This window comes from Meles meles, chromosome 18, assembly GCF_922984935.1.
Source record: "Meles meles chromosome 18, mMelMel3.1 paternal haplotype, whole genome shotgun sequence".
NCBI lineage: Eukaryota > Metazoa > Chordata > Mammalia > Carnivora > Mustelidae > Meles > Meles meles.
In genome coordinates, this window is record NC_060083.1 from 7,467,657 (window position 1) to 7,490,315 (window position 22,659).

Genomic DNA, 22,659 nt, shown 5'->3' on the forward strand with positions numbered 1-22,659 from the left:
GCATTACAACTTCAGTGAAAAGGTACTTGAAGTCGCAGAAATTGGGGATACTCAAATAGGAAGACAGTCAGAAGAATCCTTTTACCAGGGCACCCAGGTGACTCAGATGGTTAAGCATCTGCCTTTGGCTCAGGTAATGATCCCAGGGTCCGGGGATCGAGCCCCATGTCAGGCTCCCTGTTTAGCAGGGATTCTGCTTCTCCCTATGCTTCTGCCCCTCCCTCTGCTTGTCCTCTCTCACTCTCTCAAATAAATAAATAAATAAAATCTTTTTAAAAAGAAAAAAATAAAGCATCCTTTCATCAACCATTCCCCATGTTTCTGGCTTCCCACCCCCTTGGTGCTTCCCAAGGTCAGTCTCTGGGATCCACAGTCCCACCTTCTTGGTCCTCACCACCATTCTTCAGCCAAACTTGGGCAGAGCATTCATTGGGACTGTGTTTGGCTGCAGGTATCAGACAACTCAGCAAAGATTTACAGGTTGTGGACATTGATTGAAAGTGGTCTCACTCTGTCTGAAAGCTCAGCTGTGCCATTCTAGTTCTCTTTATCTTTTTATTCGTCGTTCTTTTTTAAATTAAAGATTTTATTTATTTATTTTTCAGAGAGAGAGCACAGGCAGGGGGAATGTCAGGCAGAGGGAGAGGCAGGCTCCCTGCTGAGTAAGGAGCCCAATGCGGGACTCAACCCAGGACCCTGGGATCATGACCTGAGCTAAAGGCAGGCGCTTCACCAACTGAGCCACCAGGTGCCCCTTTTTATTCTTCTATTCTTAGTGTGTTGGATTTTCTTCCACGTGCTTGAAGCATCATGATCCCGGGATAGCTGTCTTAGCTCTAGACCTCATTTCTGCAACCACGGTAGATAAAGGAGGGAAAGACAAGGATAGTGAGAGCTCTTGACTGGTCCCTTATATAAGGAAGAGAAATTCTCCCAGAAGTCCCAGGAAGACACCCTCCTCTTATCATCAGCCCAAACCGGGTCACACGGCTACGTCTAACTCAAGGAAGATAAGGGAATTCAGTATTTGGATTTCCAGCTTCCAAAGTTGGAGGCAGCAGGAGGAAGGGGGAGTGGGCAGGAATGGCTTGCAAAGGCAAACTACAGTGTCTTCCAGAAAAACCTTCACAAAGAAACCACAAGACATTGGACGGAAGGTTACTCAAGGCATTTTAGGCTGGGACATATTTGAAAATGGAGAAAAATGGCACAATTTTAAAAGATCTTATTTATTTATTTGAGAAAGAGAGAGCATGAGCAGGGGGAGGGATGGAGGGAGAAGCAGACTCCCTGCTGAGCAGAGAGCCCAACATGAGGCTTAATGCCAGGACTCTGAGATCATGACCTGAACTGAAATCAAGACTCAGCTGTTCAACTGACTGCACCACCCAGGCACCCCAGAACAATGGCACATTTTAAGCTGAGTTCAAACAGTGGGTTAGACAGAGCTAGGTCCACCACAGGAAAAACCCTAGACTGGAAAGGCCTCTGTGCTGGAGGAAAAAGCACTGTGTTTGGACACATGCCCCCACTTCTGTGGCCTAACCAGAAAGTCAGTCCCAGGAACCTAGACGATGGGTTCCATTGTCGACTAGGAAGAAATCAGAGACTCTTCGGCCAATAATATGGCTTCATCCATTGTTAGGGATTAAAAGCAAGAGGCGGGGACAACTCCCACCTCTTGACGATCACACAAGCCCATGAATCTAGGACAGGATTGTGTTCAAAAATAAGGATGGGACCGAAGAGCCAAAACCACTTCCCCATGAGGAATATCCTTTTCCCCCAACCAACTAAATTGTATCCTTTGCCCAAGTTATGTAAACACTTGCTACCATCATCATTATGGGTCCAAGTATCTCATTTATGCCAATTCGTGGGGCTTTGGGCTCCCATACATGGGAAATCAGAAAGGGACAATTCAGTCAAAACAAAACCTTGGCGTGACACGGTGAAAAGGAAAAGGAAAACCCAAAGTTTTATGTGTGTCTGTGCACATGTGTTTGTGAAAAACACACCCACACTGGCCTGACTATATCCTAACCTCAGGCATGTCTCCTTGCAGTCCTGACCACATTCAAATGTCTTCATTCACTGTGACTTTGGATATCCGCAAGTCCTTTCTTTCAGCTGGACAAGGAACGCGAAGTTGCTTGGCAAGAAGAATACAACTAACTCAGTATCATGTTTCTGGGTTGGGAGACAGTTAAATGAGTTCAGCCTCAAATATCTGTGGATTTATCTCTCTCTTCTCTATTCATTTAACTACCCACTCACCCACCTATCTTAACTATCTGTCTGTCTGTCTACCTATCATCCATCCATCCATCCAAATACCAATTTGTTTCCTTGGGACTTTCACTATCCTCTCTTCTTTGCACAGTGCTAAGCCTTCACTTTTCACAGGGAATGTCTTTCTCCTTTTTCCATTTGGTAATAATCCCATTGCTCCTTAAAATACAGGTTTAATTCTTTTTTTTTTTAAGTAATCTCTACCTCCAATATGGGGCTCAAACTCATGACCCTGAGATCACGAGTCATGTGCTCTACCAACTGAGCCAAGCAAGTGCCCCTGGTTCAGTTCTTCTTTGGAAGATTACTCACGGACACCCACTGCCAGCCCACGGTGTTATCTTCCATCTTAATCTTACGACACTTCCGTTTTGTACCCCTCTGTTTCTATATCATAAATTACTGCCATCAACATCCCTTCACTATTGTGATGCATTGCTCTTCTCTCTTTTTTTTTAAGATTTTATTTATTTATTTGACAGACAGAGGGAGATCACAAGTAGGCAGAGAAGCAGGCAGATAGAGAGGAGGAAGCAGGCTCCCCGCTGAGCAGAGAGCCCGATATGGGGCTCGATCCCAGGACCCTGGGATCATGACCCGAGCCGAAGGCAGAGGCTTTAACCCACTGAGCCACCCAGGCACCCCTGCTCTCTCTCTTGCAACAGAAATATGCTGCATTGTTTCTTACCTCCCCAAGTAAATTGCAAGCTCTGTGAAGAGAGAGACTGTGGGTTTTACCCCTTGGCAACCTCCCTCCACAGCCTGACTCTTATGTAACGTTATGCAAATTGTAGGCACTCAACAAATACACTTCAATGGGGAGTGCAGTTACCTCATCTGTGAAGTGTGGGTAATATTGGTGTCATAGCAATACATGCAGATTTGCTGGGATACCATATATTAAGAGTATCTTAAGCTGCAAAATCCTAAAGAAATTATTATTGATAATGTTGCTCTACTTTTTAAAGAAAATAAATAATGCTTAATAGCCATACGCCAAGTTATCTACAATCTGAATGAACATAGACTTTGCCCTAAAAATTGTACTAGTACAGGGACGCCTGGGGGGCTCAGATTTTTTAAGCCTCCGACTCTTGATTTTGGCTCAGATCATGATCTCAGGGTCGTGAGATCAAGCCCAGAGTTGGGCCCCATGCTCCTCGCCTCTCGCCTCATTTGCATGTGCTCTCCACCCACCCCCCCTCCACTCCTAACCTCCCATGCACGCATGCTCCCTCTCTCTCTTTCTCAGATAAATAACTAAATCTGTAAATAAAATGTTTCATGACTACATACAGAATCATTACCCGCACAAGGTACCAGAGGAACATGGTAGGTGAACTATAGGTTCACTATAACCCTTGTCTTTAAGGAGCTCGTGTTTTAGCAGAGGGGCAGGAATATAAGTGCCTGTAATTGTACATGGGGAGGCAGAAAGCACCAGAAACACAGACTCCAAGTGCCCAGAGACACTTAATGGACTCCTTAATTCTGCCTGGGGATCAGGAAACAAATTCAGAGAGGAGTTATTGCTTGAGCTGATCCTGGAAGATGAAAAGAAGTTTGGCAGATGGAGAAAGAGACAAAAGAACATTCTAGAAAAGAAACAGTGTAGACATGCAGAATGTTTTGGGGGGAAGAGGAGGCAGTTTGTCTAATCGCAAGCTGAGGGCCTAGGAAAGGGGTTGGGAGAGTCTGAGACCCAGGGGCTGATGCACAGATCAGCAGAGGCTTCACTCTGCTGATTCCACATGATCACATGATCTGTGATTCCACAGATCATGGAATCCAGGTAAGGACTGCGGACTTGATTGCAAAGGTACAAAGCCACAGAGGAGGGGAATCAGTAGATTGTACTGACTGTCGGCGGCATGCTTTCAGCTACAAGCAACAAAGACCCAACTAAAAGCAGCGGAAGCAATAAGGAGATTCATTACTCACTTAACTGGAAATTCAGAGGCAGGCAGACTGCAGGCATGGAGTGCTCAATCCCCAAAAGACCCCTGGTCTTTCTGCCTTTCCACTGTGCAAGCACTAGCTATTGCTTTATTCTTGAGGTGCTTTGCAAAATGGCAAAATGGCCAGGAACACATTCAGGCACAGCCAAATCCTGAAGCAACCCCCCTCCCCCAGCAGATACCCTCCCCAGGTCTTGGGTCACATGGCCCTTTCAGAAGATAGAAGCATTTGCCATGGCTGGCTTGGATCTGCCATCTGAGTGGTGATGTCCACCACTGGCTTCCAACAAGCAGATGGGCTCCAGGGGAGTGTGAAGACAGGGAGACCAATGGACAAGACAGTGCAAGATTACTGGGATCGGGGTGCCTGTGTGGCAACCCTCAGTTAAGCATCTGAATCTTGATGTTGGCTCAGGTCATGATCTCAGGGCTGTAAGATGGAGCCCCATGTTGGGCTCTGCACTGGGCAAGGAACCTGCTTAAGATTCTCTCTCTCTCTCTGTCTCTCTCTCTCTCTCTCTCCTCCTTCTCACACTTGCTCACACTCTTGCTCTCTCTCAAAAAAATTCAAAAAAAAAAAAAAATCACTGGCATAAGGTAATCAGACCTGGACCAGAGAAGCGGCTGTGGGGAGGAAGGAGGAGAAATTGAAGACACGTCTTGCATGTGAAAAAGAAGTTGCCAACTCATCCTATGGGGAGCGAAAAGCTAGGAGCCGAGAATGCGCCAAGCCTCCAACCTTAGTTGATGGAGGGATTAGTACACTACTGGCTGAGGCGGGGGTCTGGGGGGCTCACTTGTCATGCCCCCAGGTCTGCCTGACAAAGACTTGAAAGCATGAGAAAGAGGATGCATCCAGCTTCTCTCTTTCTTCAAGAGTCAGCACCATGGCATGTGGTTCAAGAACAGACTCTGATGTCATACCACCAAGCCTCCCATCACTTACGAATTGAGAACCTTAAGTGACCCTCAATCTCCTTATCTGTGAAATGGGTATAATAGTGCCTAGCTCATAGAATTGTCGTGTCTGGGGCTCAGTGCAATGCCTGGCGTATAAGAGATATCATGGTGTAACAGATAGGAAGGAGACCGGGATTCTAACCCTAGTTAGGTTGCTCACTCACTGCCTGACCTCAGTCCAATTACCATTCTCTCTGAACCTCCATTTGTTCATCTAAAAGATGGTGGAAATACCCTCTCCTGGTGTTGCTAAGACAATTGGATTAGAAACATATGTCAAGCGCTGATGTGGAACTCTGGTGGGTTTGGGTTAGTGACGTACACTCAGTTAATCAGATGTTCATGCTCCTAGGCTTTAAGTGAGAGTGGAGAGGGGAACTGAAGCTCGGAGAGAGGACCACTGTGGGGCTGGGCGTGACAGTCATGAGCAAGGGACAAAAGTCTCAGCCTCGGTGTCGGGTGTCCCGGCCAGAGGGGTCAACATTGCAAGCTCTGGACTTTAAAGGTACTAGCACAGGGGTTCGGTCAGTTAAGCATCCGACTCTTGATTTTGGCTCAGGTCATGATCTCAGGGTCCTGGGATCGAGCCCCGTGTTGGGCTCTGCACTCGGTGCGGAATTTGCTAGAGATTGTCCTCCTTTTCTTCTCCCTTTGCTCCTCCCCTGCTTACTCACACTCTCTTTCCTAATAAATAAACACAATCTTTAAAAAATAAATAAATAAAGGTGCTAGCACAGCCTTCTTCTTCTTTCTTCTTTTCTTTTTTTAAAGAACTGAACCCGTTCTGTGGCAAGCTTTCTGTTATTCTCTGACTGCAAAGCCCCATTTGTTCCTATTTGCTCTGTCTGGTTATCTAATCTTTCTGAGAATTCTGTGCACTACCCAATAGCCTCAAAATGATGTTGTTGTGGGTTTTTTTTCCTGCTTTAATCTGCTTCAGTCCATTTCTGTGCTTACGTTAGGGATTCTGCCTACACAAGTGCCCAGGAGGATTCCTGGCATGGAGTAGGCATTTCGAACTGATTTCCTTTCTCCTTTTGGCTCCTTATTCTCCATGTCTTTCCTTCCACTCAAGTGTTCTTCTAGCTCCATGATGCTCTGACGGGTGGGAGGAAAGCCATTCCCATGGGAAAAAGACACAGAGTCTCTCCATCGCCTAACCGTTTTTCCCAGCAAAGATCATTCCACAGGCTAACAGACCTGGGGTGGAGAGCTGCCCACAGTTTTTAAAATGAAAGGAGCTTTGAGGGCAAACATGAACTTGAACTTGCTCACCAAACCCCCAAAACATGACTCTAGGGGACATCTGTGAATGCTTAGGAACAGAATCTGGGGAACTAAGAAACAGAAGTATCCATTTATATGATAAGGCTCTTTGGGATGTCAAAACGGATGGACTTCATAAGAATCCAGAAGAGGTAGAGTGTAACAAAATATCTGGGTTCACAAAAGGTTTCTTTAATTCATGGTAGTGGAACTGCGTCAGATGGCAAAGAGGACACTGGGGAGTTTTAAGTACATCCTTAATATTCTTGGATGAAAATGCCACTGGTTGCTGCAAAACACCCTATGTATGACTCAGAGAGAATATTCTTTCATTTTCCCAGGGCTATTTCCCCAGGCTTTTCGCTATGAGACACTCCAAGTCTTCCAATAATTTGTTTCTTGCATATTGTTAGCTAGAGTCTGTTTCTACTGTTTGCAACCAAGGAACCCTCACGGATTCAACTCATTATGGCAATGTAACAATCCCTAATCGTTAGAAAGTTGCTCCCTTTTGCAAGCTCAGCTCTCTGCTCTCCATAACTTCTACTGTGTTTCTGTTTTCTGAAGCAACTTTGAGCCAATGTTGTCCATATGATGGACATTCAATTGTTTGAGGCTAAGATACTTTCCTTCAGTCATTTATTTCCTGAAATAAGTAGCCCCAATCTCTCACCAATGAGTTAGGACATAATTTCTAACGTTGTCCACCTCCTGGTACCACTCCTCAGAGCCTTTAAAACATGACCCCTGACACGAGAACATGAAAATTATAATAGGATCATTGTTTCCCCTGGTCTCTTCCCTAATTACGTAAAGGACCACTTTTTTTTAGTAGCAACATTACATCTTAGGTGTACTGTCAGCTAAAACTATTTTGTTAAACTCACTGCTTCATCATATAAGCCACACAAAATCTTTGGAAATTATAAAACACAAATACACCAAAGACAAATCTCAAAAGCTCTCACAACCCCCCACCTCGTGATAATCTCTATAAATACATTCTTTCAAAATCTTCCAGACTATTCCCTATGCTTATTATGGTGTATTTTCTATTGGCCACACACTGTTCCCATATATGTTATATATTTATCTAGTCCCTTCTGGATAGGTTCTTGACAGTTGTGTTTTGTTTGGCAATTGCAAACAATGCTTGGATTAACATTCATATACCTCCAACTTTGTATACTTCTCTATTTTCCCCAGCGTTATTGAGCTATAATTGACATTTAATATTGTCTCTGTTCAAGGTGTTGATTTGATATGTTTATATATTGCAAAATGATTGCCACCATAGCATTCGCCAACACCGCCAACCCATCGCAGAATTACCATGTCTTTTTTGTGGTGGAAACATTTAAGATCTACTCTCTTCACAACCTTGAAGTACGCAATAGAATATTTTTAGCTATAATCACTTGGCTGTACGTTACAGCTCCAGAACTTGTTAACCCTACAACCAGAAGTTTGTACCCTTTGACCCATATCTCCCCATCTCCCCCACCTCGTGGCACCTGGGAAACACGACTCTGAGTCTGGCTGTTTTAGATTCTGCATATAAGTGATAATCATCAGGATTTGTGTTTCTCTGTCTGACTTAACATAACAGTGGATTTCTTAAAAATTCTTAGAGGTTGGGGGACACACTCAGTTAAGCATCCGACTCTTGGTTTTGGCTCAGGTCATGACCTCCAGATCCTCGAACTGAGTCCCACATCAGGTTCTATATTTGGTTTGGAGTCTGCTTGGGGTTCTCTCTCTCCCTTTCTCCCTCCCTCTGTCCATGTGCACTCTCTCTCAAATAAATAAATAAATTACATATTTTTTTTTAATTCCTAGAGGTCAAATTGCTAATTGAAAAGATATGTGTTTTCTTGCAAGGCTTTTAATTATCTATCACCAAATTACCCTCCAGAAACCAATGTATACTCCCATCCACAGATTATAAAAGGCTTTAAGGCTCCTGGAATTGGGGTGCCTGGGTGGCTCAGTGGGTTAAGCCTCTGCCTTCGTCTCGGGTCGTGATCTCGGGGTCCTGGGATTGAGCCTCGCATCAGGCTCTCTGCTCAGCGGGAAGCCTGCTTCCCCCTCTGTCTCTACCTGCCTCTCTGCCTATTTGTGATCTCTGTCTGTCAAACAAATAAATAAAATCTTCAAAAAAAAAAGAGACTCCTGGAATTTTCACATGAGAGCCCACCTGCCGAGCTGGGTGTCTATAAGTCGTAATTGATTTTAAGCTAAATGAAATACTTGCATTTATACTCCTTTAATTGTATTTAATTGACTCTAGTGTCTCTCTGCCACCTGTTGAGATCATTATTACATGAGAGATTCAGTCTTACCTCTTGAGAGTTGCGTGTGAGATCGAAGAGTCTTGAGATTAGGTTAAGTGTGGGAATACTCATCCATTCTGATTTTGCATCACCTGCGAACCTGACTTAGTGTCTTCACTGTTTTCATCCAAGTCCCAGCTGACCCTGTTGAAGAGAAGACAACCAGGAAGCAGGTCTCCTGGTGATCTCCTAGGCGTGTCTTCAGCCCTTGAGATCCTTATCCATGAGCTTACCCAATGGCTCGGGTGGTAATTTACGTGTCCTTGGGTCTTTCTCAAGGACCCAATCACAGTCCAGCAACTAATGTGATGGCTGGCACCCTGACATGGGGCTCCAACCCTACATTCAGTGTCTGTAAGAGGCTGTCAATTGTTGAATACTATTAAGATCACGCTTGCATCCCCGTACCCACCACCAAGATGAAACAGATGTTAGTAGTTAGTCACATTTGTCTCAAATGTCTTTGTGTGTGTGTGTGTGTGTGTTTTTAGAGGAAATAGGATGTCTCAAATAGCATTAAAGGCCCACTCTCCTCCTCTTCCCACCTCCAAAAGGAGGACTACGTCATTCCCTTACATTCTGTACTTTTATTTTAAAAACATATTTTATTTACTTATTTGGGAGAGAGAGAGAGCACAGGGAGAGTGAGAGGGAGAAGCAGGCTCCCCACTGAGCAGGGAGCCTTACAGGGACTGGAGCCCACAACCCCGGAATCATGACCTGAGCTGAAGGCAGATGCTTCACAGACTGAGCCCTCCAGGCGCCCTGGGGCATCTTTTCCTAAGTATATTGGTGGTTTTGAGTTTCTTCTTCTAGGAGATGAGTTGTAACTGTGCTAGCCAGCCTCCAAGATGGCCCCAATCATCTGTCACGTGGTCACACCCCTGTGTGGTCCCCTCCCGCCTTGTGCCAGGGCTGGTCTACGAAACTAGGGGTGCATGGCAAAAGAAATGGTATGTCCCTTCCAAGATTACGTTCTGAAAGACACTGCAGTTTCTATCTTGATTATTCCCCTTCCCTTGGATCACTCAACCTGGGAGAAGCCAACTGCCATGCTGTGAGGACCCCTCTGGGGAGGCCCACCTGGCAAGGAACCGAGGTCTCCAGAAGACAGCCTCGTAGATAAATTTGGAAGTGAGTAAGGTACCTCGGAGACATCTTGCCTCCTCCAACTACCTAGCTGAGACGCCTCTGAATTCCTAGCTTTCTGTAAGGCAATAAATGTTCCTTGTGTTAAACTGCTGTTTGGGGGTAATTTTCATGCAGCAACAAATGAAACAATGTTCCAGGGACCGTTTTTCTATTGGGTTGTTGTTGTTCTTTCCTTCTGCTCTGTAGAAATTGTTTTAAATATTCTAAGCACGAATCTTTTGCTAGTTACATGGACACAAATATCTTCTCCCAACCTTTGACTCGTCTTTTTGCCTTATTTATGGTGCTTTTTGACAACAAAGTTTTCACATTTAGATTCTAATCTAGCAGGGGTTTTTTTGTTCCCCTTTCTTGTTTATGCTTTTCGTATTTGATGTTGAAAATCCCTCACTGCCTCTATGATAAAAAAGATAGTCTTCTGCCTTTTTCTTTAAATGTTTTAAAGAATTTTTCGATCTTTAATCAGACTGAAAATAGTTGTTGAACTGAATTAACCAGACTCTTTTCAAACACTTTTCCTTTTTTAATTCATTTTTAAAGAATTTGTTGTGGGGCGCCTGGCTGGCTCAGTTGGAAGAGATGTGACTCTTGATCTCAGGGTCACGAGTTCAAGCCCCATGTGGCATGTAGAGATTACTTAAATAAATAAATTTTTAAAAAATTGTTGTGCATTTTTCTTTGTTCTGGCAAAGTCCAGAGCAAAACGATTATGAAGCAATGTTACTGTCTGTCATCTTCTGACAAAACAACCTTATCCCTTCTTGCTTCTTTGATCGCCCCCAATATGGGGATAGGACATAGACACCAGTAATTCCTCTTGGTGGGTCAGCATCTGAACCTCTTCATCTTGAGAACCCCACACTCTCGTAAGCACTAGTACAAAGCAGAGTTGACCATTGCTGAACCCCACTTTCCCAGCTTCTCCTACAGCAAGACTGTAGACCCATGACCTAGGATCTGCCAGTCAAACACATTCTTCTTGGACTTTTTTTTTTAATTTTTAATTAAAAAAATTTTTGAGTCATCTCTACACCCAACAAGGGGCTCAAACTCACAACCCTGAGGTCAAGAGTCTCAGGAGTCTATTGACTGAGCCCACCAGGGGCCCACTCCTCTTAGGCTTTAATGCAAAGAATCATCAAAACTGACTTTCAGTTTTTCTATATATACTCCCATCTATATTTGAGATCACACTGTACATACCATTTGGTAACTCCCCTTTTTTTCATTCCAACCATATAAGTAAACATTTCCCTCATCAAAGAGATTGCACAGCAGTATTGGCAAAAAGGACATTGCATTCCAGCCTATGACGTGCTGTTCACATTCAACTAACCCCTGCTATTTGACATATAGGTTGATTCAAATTGTTTGCTATTATGAACAACACTGCCAACTTCTGATTCAAAATGGCACAGGGTGGGGCACCTAGATGGCTCAGTCAGCTGAATGTCTACTTTTGGCTGAAATCATGATTCCAGGGTCCACAGATCGGCCCCACATCAGACTCTCTGCTCAGTGGGGAGTCTGCTTCTCCCTTTGTCCCTTGCCCCTCTCATGGACTCTCTCTCTCTCTCTCAAATAAATAAATAAAATCTTTTTTTAAAAATCGGTACATGGTAAGCAAGTTCTACGATAGCCTCTCCAAATTCTCAAAACCTCATTCATCCAATAAATATTTCTTGAGCGCCTCCCATGGCACATGCACTCTCCTAGTTGGTAAGGATAGAGAAATGAACAAAATGGACAGATACCTCTACTTTTGTTGCAACTTACATCCCAGTATGATGAACAGTAATGAGGCTACATGTCAATAACATAGACATAACAATTCATGACCCTCATGAAATACCAATGATGATGGCAGCTGCCACTTACTAAATGTTTGCAATCTGACAGTCATCACGCCAGGCCCTCTGTGGGTGGTTAATCCACTGATGCTATTATCAGTATCATTTTTTTTTGAGAAGGTCACTGGCATTTTACTTTTCTTCTGCCCCACCATTAATGCAGGCAGACTTGGTGCTGCACCAGTGAAATCTATCTTCTCCCCAAAGCCTATGATGGGAGAAAGAGGAAGATGTCACCTTGTACAGCCATTGGTGACCCAATGAAGAGTCTGTTTTATCAAAGAAGTGGACCAAGGTCTGTGCTTCCAAAGCCTCGCTTCAGCTACAGGCTGGGAAGGACATGGGGCCATGACCCCTATAAGAATACAGGCAATTTACCTCCTACTTATGGACAAACATCACATCACATTTGTTCAACAGCAAATTAAGAGATCAAAGAAACAAACAAGCAAGCAGGAACAGACCCATAAGTGCAGGGACCACACTGGTGGTTGCCAGAGGGTCTGGGGGTGGGAGCGGGAGCTCCAGGCTTCCAGTCATGCAAAGAATAAGTCACAGGGATAAAATGTGCGTCAGGAACATAGTCAATGATTCTGTAACAGCGTCATGTGATGACAGGTGGGGGATATACGTGTGAGAATATCATAACATACAGACTTGTCTACTCACTGTGTTGTACATCTGAAAGTCACGTAATATTGGATGTCAACTCCACGGCAATTTTTTTTAAAAAAAGCAAATTAAGAGAACAAAGCAGCATGGGGGTCTATGAATAAACAGAGAAGGATAAAAGCAAAGCAGATGGGGGATTGGAGGCCTAAGGAAAAGCAAACCACTGAGAGAGCCCTCTGTCCACCGTCGTATACAAGAAGACGTGTCCTCTGGGAAATATAGAATCAGAAGGAAAAAACAGACTCAGGTGAAAAGGCAACAGGCCGAGATAAGTAAAAGTAGCAGTAAATGGGTGATAAAAGAGGAGTGCGACGAAACCATAAATAAAAGCAGGGGTGGCTCAGCTGGTTAAAGGTCTGACTCAGTTTTGGCTCAGGTCATGATCTTGGGGTTGCAGGATCTAGCCCTACCAGACCCCAGGCTCAGTGTAGCGCCTGCTTGGGATTCATTCTCTATCTCTTCCTCTGCCCGCCCCCCCACTTGCACGTACACACACTCTCTCAAAAACCAAAATAAAATAAAAAAGCAGACTACATTCATAGCTCCCTTCACAAATGGTAGAATTGTTGTTACAAAAAAATTTTTTTTGACTTGGGGGATACCACAGATTGGCAGGGACCTGGAGCAACTAGGACTCGCACACATTCCTTATGAGAAACAATTTAACAATATTGGCTACAACAGAAGATCCACCTAGTCTATCACCCACCAGTTCCATGCGAATTCCATGCCCAAGCAGATGTGCACTAAGGCAATGGTGCCGAACCTGCTTTCTTAAAATCCTGAAGTCTGGGTGTGTCTGGGTGGCTCAGTCAGTTAAACAGCCAACTCTTAATTTCAGCTCAGGTCATGATCTCAGGGTCCTGAGATCAAGCCCCGAGTCAGGCTCCGTGCTTAGTGGGGAGTCTGCTTGACATTCTCTCCCTCTGCCCCTCCCCCAGCTTGTGTGTGTGCTTGCTCTCTCTCTCTCTCTAAGAAATAAATCTATTTACAATATATTAAAAAGGGGCGCCTGGGTGGCTCAGTGGGTTAAAGCTTCTGCCTTCCACTCAGGTCATGATCCAGGGTCCTGGGATCGAGCCCCGCATCGGGCTCACTGCTCATCAGGGAGGCTGCTTCCCTTCCTCTCTCTCTGCCTGCATCTCTGCCTACCTGTGATCTCTGTCAAATAAATAAATAAAATCTTTAAATATATATATATTTATTTATATTTATATATTTTATATATATTTATATAAATATAAATATTTATATTTATAAATATAAATATAAATATTTATAAATATATAATATACTTATAAATATATTTATAAATATATTTCAAAATATATTTATAAATATAAATATATCTATAAAATCCTGATGTCCAAAGCAGGGGTGTCTGGCTGGCTTAGTCAGAAGAGCATGAGACTCTTGATCTTGGGGTTATGAGTTTAAGCCCTATATTGGGGGTGGAGATCACTTAAAAATAAAATCTGAAAAATAAAATGAAATAAAATCCAGATCGAAATCAGACACTGTACCAGTTAAATCAGAATGTCTTGGGATGTGAGCCACATCTCAATAGTTCTTTTTTTTTAATCTTTTTTTAAAGAGTATTTATTTATTTATATGACAGAGAGAGAGACAGCAAGAGAGGGAACACAAGCAGGGAGAGTGGGGGAGGGAGAAGCAGGCTTCCTGCTGAGCAGGGAGCCTGATGCAAGGCTTGATCCCAGGACCCTGGGATCATGATCTGAGCCAAAGGCAGATGCTTAACAGCCACCTAGGTGCCCCCACATCTCAATAGTTCTTAAATTCTCCCATAACTCCAATGTGCTGCCAAGTTTGGGGATGGGTGCTCTAGAGAAAGCCTTGCATGTGTGCCCTGGGTGGCGTCTGCTAGCATGTTCACAATAGTGTTGCTTGTAATTGCAAGAATCCAGGAATGTCTCAGCATCCGCAGGCGGAATGAGTATGATGTGGTGTGTTCACACAATGAAATACTACATACAGCTCAGTAGAAACTAATTGCAGCCACATCCATCAACAGAGATGAATGTCACAAACATAATGTTGGGCAGGAGGCAGAAGCAATTCGCGGAAGAGCATACGCAAATTGACTGCATTAACATAAGGGAAAAATTGCATTAACTAAACAATGCATGGTCTAAAGATACACGTGTTTGTTGCAAGACTATAAGCCCAAACTTCAGAACAGTGGTTAATGGAGGGAGGGTGCTTCTAAGAGACTGTTTATTGCTTTAATTATTTTTAAGATTAATTTATTTATCATTTATTTGGCGGAGAGAGAGAGAGAGAGCATGAATAGGGGGAGGGGCAGAGGGAGAAGCAGAATTCCCGCTAAGCAGGGACTCCATGCAGGACTCAATCCCAGGACCTTGGGATCATGACCTGAGCCGAAGGCAGAGGTTTAACGACTGAGCCACCCAGGAGCCCCAAGAATTTTAAAATTACAACAGGTGAATATTCATGTGGCAGGACCAGCTTGAAAAATTCTTTCAAACTTCAGAGGAAAAGAAGAAACCAAAAATGAAGAAAAAAATTAATAACTAGAGAAGCACCAAATGGCCATAATTACATCTTTTTTTATTATAATGCAAAGAAGGTAGTCTTAAAAAAAATCTTAAAAATTAACTTAAGTAAGCTTAGAGGAGCATAAAAACTTCTGGAACCGGAAACCATGAAGAAATATTTCTAAATCTGAAATGCAAACAAATGTAAAACCACATTAAGATTATCGGATAAATATATTGGGTAAAACTGGTTGAAACTAACTCCTCATTCATGGACTTAAATATTTCCTTAGGTAAATTTTTAGAAGCAGAATCACTGATACATACAGATATTTTAAGAATGATTGTTAAAAGCATGAACAAACAGGGAAGATTCTGTAAAAGTAAACATTCATATGAAAAAAATTCTATAAACCATAATGTCAGAGTTTGGTTTTGAACAGTGATCTAAGAGATTATTTTTATCTGCTTTTTTACTTCTCTGTGTACTTTTTCCTTTTCTACACAGAGTACATGTTACTCATATAATAATAATAAATTGTAATTTTATAAGTTATACAAGGTAATTGCAGCAGAGAGCATGACTGGATCTTTCCCCGAAAAGCTCATGCATGGCAAAAACAACTTGCTTAATACTGAAGGGCTACATTAAAAGAGAGTTGGAGTCCCAGCCAGAGCCTCACAATCAATGGACCTCATCATGGTGGCCAGCCTCCATCCATCCCCAGCATCCCTGCCTCCCAATAGTCTCACCCTTAGGTAGCTCCCCTCCCAACACTATATGAGGGTCATTCTGTGAGACCAACAGAACACAGCACTTCTGAGATTAGGTTATAAAAGACACTTTCGTCATGGTCATTCTCTCTCTTTTGGATGAATTGCTCTGGGGAAAGTCAGCACCCATATCGTGAGCAGCCCTCTGGAGAGGCCCATGAAGAAAGAAATTAAAATCTCTGGCCAAGGGGCATGTGATTGCCGCCATCTTGGGAGTGGCTCCTGTGGCCCCAGTCAAGCCTTCAGGTGAAGCAACCCCAGCCGACATTCTAACTGAGACCACATGAAAGGTCTTGAGCTAGGACCACCCAGTTAGACCACATGTGGTTTCCAGACCCTCAGAACCTATATGAGATAGGAATTGGGCTTTTTTAAAAAAAAAGTTTATTTATTTAAGTAATCTCTACACTCAACGTGAGGCTCGAACTCATGACCCTGAGATCAAGAGCCCCAAGCACTTCTGACCGAGCCAGCCAGGGGCCCCTTATTTATTGTTTTAAGCTGCTAAGTTTGGGGGTTATTGGATCCATAGCAACAGATAACTGATATACCCTTTTAAAGTGGGTCAGTAGCTTTCAGCACCAGGAAGAGATAAGAGAAATGACTTCAACCATTGCCCCCACCCCATGCAATAGGGGGATACCTGACCCGTCTTCTCAAACTGAAGGACTCCAAAGGAGGTGCCTGTGAGGTAGAAGAGAGAGTCTGGAATGGGCCCATGTAACCCTTTTTTTCCTGAAGTTATTAACTGGCAGTTGGCATCTCACTTGTGTCTACAGTTGTGGGGTGACCGACTAGGGCACACAGAAGACAGTGCCTCATCCCTGATATTTCATACAAGAAGATCCATATGAGAAGGTCCCACCATCCTGGGTAATGGTGGGCTGACCTGGGAAAGACAGCCCAGCTGACCAAGGAGGGAGACTCCTGCTGCGGGTTGGAGGGGCTGGGAGTCTGAAAGCTTGATCACCTGCGTTTGAAGATCCACCCAGCCTAGGACCTTGGATAGACACACTGTCAAGGTCATTGCCTATACCAAAGACAGGATCACAGCCAAATCCCACCTGGGATCTCAAGTGGGCCACTACCTCCAGACACTGAGGGATGGATCAAACAGAGAAGCCCAGCCTGGCAGAGAAAGGAGAGGTTCTCCTTCACTTCCCACAAGGAGACTCTTGGAGAAGACACAAAGGACTTCAAGGAGGAAGGGAAGGAGCACCAATGGACAAAGCTCTCCTCTTCTTCCAGAGCCCAGAGGAGGGGATCAGCATTGGACTACCATAGAAAATACCAACCTGAGTGTGCCAGAAGGTTTCCTTGAAATGAAGCTATTTTAAACTGGAAGTGGCTGGACACAGCTGATATATTTATAAGATTGGGCTAACTTCAGTTTTTCCACTGCCGAGCATGAGTAGGTTTTTTTTTCTTTTCTTTTTTTTTCTTTTGAGAAAAGGAAGTTAAGTTTAAAAATAAAGCAAACCTCTTGTTGGCACAAGGCAAAGTGGAGATTGTTCAATTAAAACTGTTAAATGAGCAGTGAGACCTGAGGCATGTATCCAGCTTCCTCTTGAATGTTAAGTTGGTCAAGTTCCCCATGTGGGCATGCTGACCTCTTCTAAGACCTTCCACAATTATAAATGCAGGTTTAAACAAAATTATCTAGAGTCTGTTGCCTCCTTGTAAGTACCATCCCTTCTTTGACTCCTGTAGACCAGCTGTCCAACAGAACTTTCCTCGATGGTAGAAATGTCCTGTGTCTGTCCTGTCCAATATGGTAGCCACCAACCACACATGGCCACTGACCACTAGGGGACTGACTTTAAAATTGTATTTTAATTAATTTAAATGTAAACAGCCATGTGTGGCTAGTCCCACCACACTGGACAGCACAATGGGAGATGGAATCAGATATATCTCTTTCTACTGAACTTTCAGAAATTTGGGGCACATTCTTGTTTGTTCGCTGTCTCGCCCTTGTCTCAAGCTTTCTGACACCTCCCCACCACGCACCCATCCTTTCTGACGTGTCCTCAGAACCAAATCAAGGAGGACATTTATAGCAATGTTTACATGAGGAAAATCTGAGCGCAGACTGGATTCTGATAATATTAAGAAATTACGTAGGTCATTTCAATGAGGGATTTGGGGACTGAAACCAAGAGCTCTTAACGCTGTGACCAAATATTGAAGTTCTCCATAGGATGTAAGAGTTACTCAATAGTGCCATGGTTTCCTGAGGAGATAGCAGTTAAAAAAAGAAAGAGAAATTACTAAAATTGCATGCTGGAGTATTTACAGATAAAATAACGTGCTGTCTGCAATTTGCTTTGGATAATGGAGTGGGGAGTGAACAGAGGAGACAAGATTGGTTGCTAATTATTGAAGCTGTGTGATGGGTTCATGGGTTTGCCTTAGATTAGTCTCTACTTTGCACTTGTGTGTTTTTTTTAATTAAAAAAATTAAGATGGGGATGGAGTAACTGGGTGATGGGCATGAAGGAGCGTGCTTGATGGAATGAGCACGGGGTTTATAGAAAACTGATGCATCACTAAATTCTACCCTTGAAACTAATAATACACTGTATGTTAACCAACTTGAATTTAAATAAAATCTTTTTTAAATAATACACTGTATGTTAACCAACTTGAATTTAAATAAAATCTTTTTTAAAATTAAGAGGTTTTTTTAATGGGAAAAGTGTTGTATTATGATATCAAGTAGAAGGGGAAATGGAGGGGTGCCTGGCTGACTCCATCCGTGAAGCACGCAGCTTTTTTTTTTTAAGATTTTATTTTTTATTTATTTGACAGAGAGAGATCACAAGTAGGCAGAGAGGCAGGCAGAGAGAGAGGAGGAAGCAGGCTCCACGCAGAGCAGAAAGCCCCATGTGGGGCTCGATCCCAGAACCCTGAGATCATGAGCTGAGTGGAAGGCAGAGGCTTAACCCACTGAGCCACCCAGGCACCCCCACGCAGCTCTGGATCTTGGGGTCCTGAGTTCGAGCCCCACACTTGGTGTGGAGCTTACTGAAAAACATACAAACAAACCAACCAAAAAACTACTAAAAAATAAAAAAGAAGAAGAAGGGGAAAAATCAAGCCACAAGGGACACTTGGGTGGTTCAGTAAGTGAAGCGTCTGCCTTTGGCTCAGGTCATGATCTCAGGGTCCTGGGATGGAGCCCCGCATCAGGCTCCCTACTCAGTGGGGTCCTGCTTTTCCCTCTGTCCCTCCCCCTGCCCGTGCTCCCTCGCTCACACTCTGTCTCTCTCACTCTCAAATAAAAAAATAAAATTTTTTAAAAAAAAGAGCCACAAAATGATAAGCGTAAAATAAAATGAGGAATTTACCTAAATGGGAGGAAATAGGAAACATACTGTCACAGTTAGGATCCAGATGGCAGTGTTCGAATCCTGGTTAGAACACCAGCCTGGTTTGGGGAATTCTTTCAGTTTGGCTCCATCTCTGTCCCCTTATCTGTGGAATGAGGCTCATACTGGAAGGCGCCCCTTAAAATCACGGTGGAGAGTAAATGAGCCTATTCACAAAATACTTGGCCCGCATCTGGCAGACATCTCCCCTCACTTATACCTGACAAATTGATATTTAAGTGGCTGCTGTTGTACCATCACTTTATGCAATTTTACATCCAATTATCCAAGCTCCCTTTTATATTCAAGGAAGAAAGTGGTTTTCAAAAAGTTAAAAGAACAGGGGAATCTGGTAGCTCAGTGGGTTGGGCGTCTGACTTCAGCTCAGGTTGTGATCTCAGGGTCCTGGGATCGAGCCCCACTTCAGACTCCGAGTTCAGCGGTGAGTCTGCTTCTCCTTCTCCCTCTGCCCCTCCTTCCCGTGCATGCACAAGCATGCACTCTCTTTCTCAAATAAATGAATGAAATCTTTTTTAAAAAATTAAAAGAATGGTTTCTTCCATTGCTACCTCCTCCTGTGTTCTGAGAAACTGTTAGCAAAGTAAACTAATAATTTATCAGATGTTCTAAACTTTAGCAAAAGGAGAATTCCAGCTTATGTTTTGGTAAGTGGAATTCCCCGTGAAAACCCTGTTTTGTGGCCTTTTGTCACACGTGTTAGGAAAGCATCCTCTGGACGGTTCCTCTGACCCGGGGGGTGGGGGGGAGGTAGAGTGGGATCTTGTGTCAGTGGTTCTCCTTTTTAGTCCTGACCCCAAAGCTCTTAACACTGATGGACAGACCTTCTTTGCAGGAGATGCAACACGCTTTTCAGACTTCCTACTGGGTTTACGTCTTTTAAACAACATAAAGCCTTCCATTGACATTGCCTTGTTATGAATTCAATCCATGTGACAGTGATGCTTATGAAATTATATATTTTTAAAGATTTCATTTAAAATTTGAGAGAGAAAGGAGAAGCAGGAGGAAACAATAAAGGGAGAGGGAGAAGCAGGCTCCCTGCTGAGCCGGGAACCCCATGTGGGGCTTGATCCCATGACCCTGGAATCATGACCTGAGCTGAAGGCAGACGCTTCACCAACTGAGCGACCCAGATGCCCTATGAAATCAAATTTCTTTCAGTAACATGAAAATCTTGGCTTATCCACTCCCTGTGCCCTTTGCATTGGGAGATAGACATGTAAGGCCATAAAGTTCTGGTCCAGCTGTCTCTATTTTTGCTCAAGAATAATGACACTGTCTCTATTACCCTGTTTTGGATTATTTTACAAAGCCTGTTTTCCATTTTCTCCTCAACCATCAGTGGTAATAAGTCAACTGAAACTACTGTAAACCAAAGGGGGCGGGGAGAATAGTGTCATGCATAACTAAAAAGGCCAGGGGTAGGGTTAGCTTCAGGTACAGCCAACTCCAGGTGCTGTAATGTTTTCAGGAACTTCTCTCTCTCTCTCTCTCTCTCCCTCCCTCTCATCAGGCTCAGCATTCTGCTATGTTGGCTTCATTCTTGGTCTCATTAAATCAAGGTGGCATTCATCAGCTTGAAACATAAAATTGACCATCTTGGCTGCTCCAGTAGAGAAAGTAAGCACAGCTCATTCCCAATCATTTGAGCAAAGTGTCAGCAACAAGAGCAACAACCTAGATAGGGTCATGTGACCATCTCTGAACTAGTTATTGAGATTTGGATAGACTTCATTTGGGTGCCACAGGCTAGGATCGGACTGCTTTGGCCACATAGATTATGAGCTGAAGATGGATGACTTCCCTTCAAAGCTTAAGAGGCTGTTGAACGAAGATGATAAATGGATGTTAAGCAGACAGAAACAACAGCTGTCCACTCTGCATCCTGTAACAAGTTTTTTCTCGATGCCCTTTGATGCCATCGGCCAAACACAGTCTTCCCTAACTTTGTGGCACTCTCTGTCCTTTGCCAGGAGCCTCAGGTTGCACTGTGTTGGCCTCTTGCCCAGGGAAATAAAATCCTCCTCAACATCACCATCATCACCAGCTGTTTACTCCCAGTGTCCCCTCCTTTCTCTTCCAAAGTCACAGCCATGAAGAATGAAAAGATGGACGACCACCATACCTCCAGTCCTTCAGGATCCATCTCAGATCTATAAAGCTTCCCGAAACAGAGTTCCGGCTTCTTTGGACCACACTGTTTATCTACACGTGGATCAGAAGTAGGGGGTGGCTGAAGATTCTTTACAAATATCCATCACATCCTGTATTTGCTCTGCAGAAACACATACCCCTCCAGCGTGCTGCACCTGGTCTCAGAAGGGAATTTCCTCATTCTGGGAATGCACAAGTGTTGTTGTTGGTTTTTTTCCCCCCACCCAGCCATGGCTGCTTCTCTCAGTATGGGTACCTATAGTGTCTGGCATGAGGACACACCAGAGAGTCAATGATGCAGGCTCTGGTTCCATTCTTTTTTTTTTTATTTATTTTTTTAATTTATTTATTTGACAGAGAGAGATCACAAGTAGGCAGAGAGGCAAGCAGAGAGAGAGGAGGAAGCAGGCTCCCCACGGAGCAGAGAGCCTGATGCGGGGCTCGATCCCAGGACCCTGAGATCATGACCTGAGCCGAAGGCAGCGGCTTAATCCACTGAGCCACCCAGGCGCCCCGGCTCTGGTTCCATTCTTGCCCTATCCAACTGCCCTTACAAAACAAAACAAAACCAGGGGCACCTGGGTGGCTCAGTCGGTTAATCATCTGACTGTTGGTTTTGGCTCAGATCACGATCTCAGGGTTATGAGATCTAGCCGCATGTCAGGCTCCAGATTCTCTCCCTCTACCGTTTCCCTACTCATGCTCACTCTCTCTTTCTCTCTCTCAAATAAATAAATAAATCTTAAGAAAGCAAACAAAACCAAAACCAACCGAACAAACAAAAAAATTAAGTTGGGGGCGCCTGGGTGGCTCAGTGGTTTAAGCCGCTGCCTTTGGCTCAGGTCATGATCTCAGGGTCCTGGGATCGAGCCCTGCATCGGGCTCTCTGCTCAGTGGGGAGCCTGTTTCTCCCTCTCTCTCTGCTTGCCTCTCTGCCTACTTGTGACCTCTCTCTCTGTCAAATAAATAAATAAAATATTTTTAAAAAATTAAGTTGAGGATGGAATCAAGAAAGAGGTACTGGGGCTTTATCTGTAATGTATTTTTCAAGCTAGGTGGTAGGGTATATGAATGCTTATTGTATTCCTGGCTAGTCTTCTGAAATATCTCATAAATTAAATAAGTTTTAAAATGTGCAGGTTACAACTCAAGCTGGCAAACCGAGAAGCTAATCCCATCAGGCCGCTCCCTGCTTGGCTCCCCGCAGCCCACAGGACGACTGCCCCTTGTCTGGCACACAAGGATGAAGATACAGCCCTGCCTTCCTTCTCCTTGCCAAGTAAGACCTGAATGTTTGTGTTTCCCACTCCCAAAAAAAGTTTGCATGTTGAAGCTCTGAT

General features: G+C 43.8%; 1 protein-coding gene and 1 non-coding gene across 2 annotated transcripts in view; both read left to right on the plus strand.

The window, feature by feature from the left end:
- The window catches only part of LOC123929356 (myosin-13), a 118,711-nt gene that overhangs the window by 68,930 nt on the left and 27,122 nt on the right, over window positions 1-22,659 (plus strand). The window lies entirely within an intron of this gene.
- LOC123930362 lies at window positions 17,896-18,022 on the plus strand. The gene has a single exon (XR_006816075.1). It is a non-coding gene; the product is annotated as a small nucleolar RNA SNORA25 (small nucleolar RNA).